This window comes from Carlito syrichta, unplaced genomic scaffold (genome assembly GCF_000164805.1).
Source record: "Carlito syrichta isolate Samal-C Ts95f unplaced genomic scaffold, Tarsius_syrichta-2.0.1 Scaffold123102, whole genome shotgun sequence".
In the NCBI taxonomy this organism is placed as follows: Eukaryota; Metazoa; Chordata; class Mammalia; order Primates; family Tarsiidae; genus Carlito; species Carlito syrichta.
In genome coordinates this window covers 935-4,924 of record NW_007067198.1, presented here as the reverse complement: position 1 = coordinate 4,924, position 3,990 = coordinate 935, and the positions used below count along the sequence as shown (strand labels likewise).

Here is a 3,990-nt window from a genome sequence, read left to right as displayed (position 1 = left end):
GAATCAACTTTAGGGCTGTTAATTTTCTCTCTCTCTCTCTTTCTTTTTTTAGAGTCAGAGTCTCACTCTGTTGCCCAGGCTAAAATGCAGTGGCATGCTCATGGGTACCGCAGCCTCGACCTGCTGGGCTCCGGCGATCCTTCCGCCTCAGCCTTCCAAGTAGCCGGAACTACAGGCGTGCACTACCACGCCCGGCTAATTTTTTGATTTATTGTAGAGATGAGGTCTCACCAAGTTGCCCAGGCGGGTCTTGAACCCGCGGGCTCAGGCAATCCACTCACTTCAGTGTTGGGATTACAGGCTGAGCCACCAAGCCTGGCTTTTTTTTATTTTTTGAGTTGGAGTCTCACTCTGTCACCCAGACTGGAGTGCAGTGGCACGCCCCCAGCCACCGCAGCCTCAACCTGCTGGGTTCAGGCAATCCTTCCGTGTCAGCCTTCCAAGTAGCCAGAACTACCGGCATGCTCACAGTAGATAATTTCAATTGACCTATAGTCAAGTTCACCTATTAAAACATTTTAAAAATGTAATATATATGTATGGGGTACATTGTGATGTCGCAATGCATATAATATATAGTGATTAGATCAGGATACTTGGCGTATCCATCATCTCAAACATTTATCATTTCTTTGTTTTTTTAGTTGAAGTCTCACTCTGTGACTCAGTCTGGAGTGCAGTGGCACACTCCTGGCCACTGTAGCCTCAACCAGCTGGGCTCCAGCAATCCTTCCCCTCAGCCTTCCAAGTAGCTGGAACTACAGGTGTGTGCCACCACACCCGGTTTATTTTTGATTTACTGTAGAGATAAGGTCTTACCAAGTTCCCAGGCTGGTCTCAAACCTGTGGGCTCAGGCAATCCTCTTACCTCGTCCTCCCAAAGTGCTGGGATTATAGGCATGAGCCACTGCACCCAGCCAAGAATATATATATATATATATATATATATATATATATATATATATATATTTTTTTTTTTTTTTTTTTTGAGTTGGAGTCTCATTCCATGGCCCAGGCTGAAGTGCAGTGGCATGCTCATGGCCACCCCAGCAACGACTTGCTGGGCTCTGGCGATCCTTCCGCTTCAGCCTTCCCATAACCGGAACTACAGGCGCACCCTACCACGCCCGGCTAATTTTGGATTTATTGTAGAGACGAGATCTCGCCAAGTTGCCCGGGTGGGTCTCGAACCCGCGGTCTCAGGCAATCCACTTGCCTCAGCCTCCTACAGTGCTGGGATTACAGACTGAGCCACCAAGCCTGGCCTAGAATATTTTCATCACTGAAAAATAAACCCTGTACCCATTAACATTACTACTCACTTACCCAAAAGCCCCTACATGTGGGTGACCTATTCTCTTTATTTATTTTCCTATTATGAACATTTCATGTTTCCAATTTAAGGGTTTCTAGGAAGTAGATTTGTCTTGGTCACCATACCCAGTCCATTTGCCGCTTCAACAGAGCCAGATTATTATCCCTCTTTGTGACACCCATCTCAGAGACGCAGGTCCTTCTCTGTCCCCCTCCCTCTCACTACCTAATTTTTCTCGTCCACCCCCTCACTTCTTCCTTCTCTCCCAACCCTTCCTCTCTGCCTTGCACTTTCCCTCCACTTTTTCCTTCTTGCTGTTTTTCCCACATCTGCTCCAGCGAGGCAACCTGGTTTCGTGAATGTGCTCAGGCTTTGGTACCAGGGAGATCTGCGTTTGAATCCCAGCACTGCTACCCGCATTTGGACATGTCTCTCTGTTTTCTGACCCATACAGTGGATTTAATAACAGCTTTTAGACTGTGGTGAGGAGTAAATGAATCAATACATACAAAGGTTGGCACATGGTATATGTTCAACTACTGAAAGCTATTATTCATGAATAAAGATAGTATTACACATTACTTTTTCTGCTATGATTATATTATTAGCTTTATTTTCTTTTTTTATTTTTATTTTTAGTGGGAGTCTCATTCTGTTTCCCAGGCTGGACTGCATTGGCACGATCAGGGCCACCGCAGCCTCGACCTACTGAAATCAGACGATCCTTCTGTCTCAGCCTTCCAAGTAGCTGTAACTACAGGCATGCACTACCATGCCCGGCCAAATTTTTTCTGTTTTTAAAAATACTTACATAATTTGGCCAGGCACAGTGGCTCACACCTATAATTGCAGCACTTTGGGAGGCCAAGGCGGGAGGATTGTTTGAGCCCAGGAGTTTAAGACCAGCCTAGGCAACATAGTGAGACATCTTCTCTACAAATAACTAGCAAGGCATGGTGGTATTTGCCTGTAGTCCCAGCTATTCATGAGGCAGAGGAGCATGGATTCCTTGAGTCCAGGAATTTGAGGCTGCAGTGAGCCATGATTCACTACCGCACTGCAGTCTGGGTGACAGAGTAAGAGGCTGATACCAAAAAAAGAGAAATATATATATATATTTGTATAATTTACCATTCATTGTTTTAAGTCATATATTTCTTCTATTGTTTCATGTCTTGATCCTTGTTCCTTGAATTGTCTGTATTCTGTAGGCCCTTGGGCAGTGTCTTACACACGATAGGGACCCAATAAAACTCCAATGAATGATTGAACCTCTTCTCATCCTGGGACAGAAGGAAGTGTCCAGCAGGCTCTGGACACACATCTCTGTTCATTGTTTCCTAGACCTCATGGTGGGGTGTCAGCTTCAGTCTTTTACCACCAACTGAGGGCCACTGCACTATTATTTTTATTTTTTGAGTCAGAGTCTCACTCTGTCGCCTAGGCTGGAATGCAGTGGCACACTCACAGTCACCACAGCCCCGATCTGCTGGGCTCAGGTGATCCTTTCGCTTCAGCCTTCCAAGTAGCTGGAACTACCAAATAATTTTTTTTATTTATTGTAGAGACAAAGTCTTGCCATGTTGCCCAGGCTGTTTTCGAACCCATGGGCTCAGGCAATCCTCTTGCCTCAGCCTTCCAAAGTGCTAGGATTACAGGCATGGGCCACCGCTCCCGGCTGGTTGTTCCTATTTCATTGCATCTCTTTGGTGCCCACCCCAGGGTAAGTCCACCATGACCTACCTCTGAGCACAAGGCATTAAATTTTTTATTTGTAAATTTGAGTACCCAGAAAGATCAGGATAAGGACTCAGATGAATACTCAAACCATCAGGAAAAAAAGCAAAACTAATTATGTCTTTATACCACGCAATTGTTTCTAATTAGTCCAGGATACACGTTTTATGTTATGGAACACAAAGTATCTCTAAGCATTCTAGGAGAAATCTTCCTTGTAAAATACACTTCACAATTATTATCACTGTTGCTGATGTGTAATTTCCATCAGGAACAAGTTTGCGGAAAGGTTTGTAACTCGGCTTCCATAAAGCGTCTTTTGGCAGGTAGGTTTATTTTTTTTGTAGGGATTGTTCCTCTTGCTCTATTACCAGGGTCCCAGGACTTTATTCAGTAGGTATTCAACGCTCCCTTCCAGGTACAACCTTTTATCCCACAGATAAATCTTATTAGACTTCTTAAAGGAGTTTGTGGGGAGGCATAGAAAGTTTGTGAGCTTGGTGGTGGAGACAGTGGCTGAAGGGCCTGAGAGATGAGAGGAGTCTGGGGGGAAACAAAAAGGGAATAAGGAGGAAACTACAGGATACTCTCTTAGTCAGGTTTCCTCTCCAATCCCCCACCTCCCACCCCCCACAAGTCACTTAAACAATAATTTATGCATTCATTTCGTCAGAGAACCAGGTAAGCCTCAGGTTACAAAGCTAAGGCCAAAATAACTTTGTATAGTTAGAGTGTGTTCAAGAGGCCGGTCACAATTTAACTGGATCAGACTAGAACACGGAGCTGGTGGTGTGCTCCAGATAACCTTCATTTAGGAAAATCACATTCCTCCATTTCGTGGAAAGACAATGAATATGTTTCCTGCTCTCTGGCACCGCAGAAGACATCTTTGCTCTTGGTGGGCCCGCACCATTTCTTTTTTTTTTTTTTTTTTTTGT

The 3,990-nt window shown here is 44.6% G+C and overlaps 1 pseudogene; it reads right to left on the bottom strand.

The window, feature by feature from the left end:
• Positions 1–3,822: 3,822 nt before the first annotated feature.
• The window catches only part of LOC103249624, a 797-nt pseudogene continuing 629 nt past the window's right edge, over positions 3,823–3,990 (bottom strand).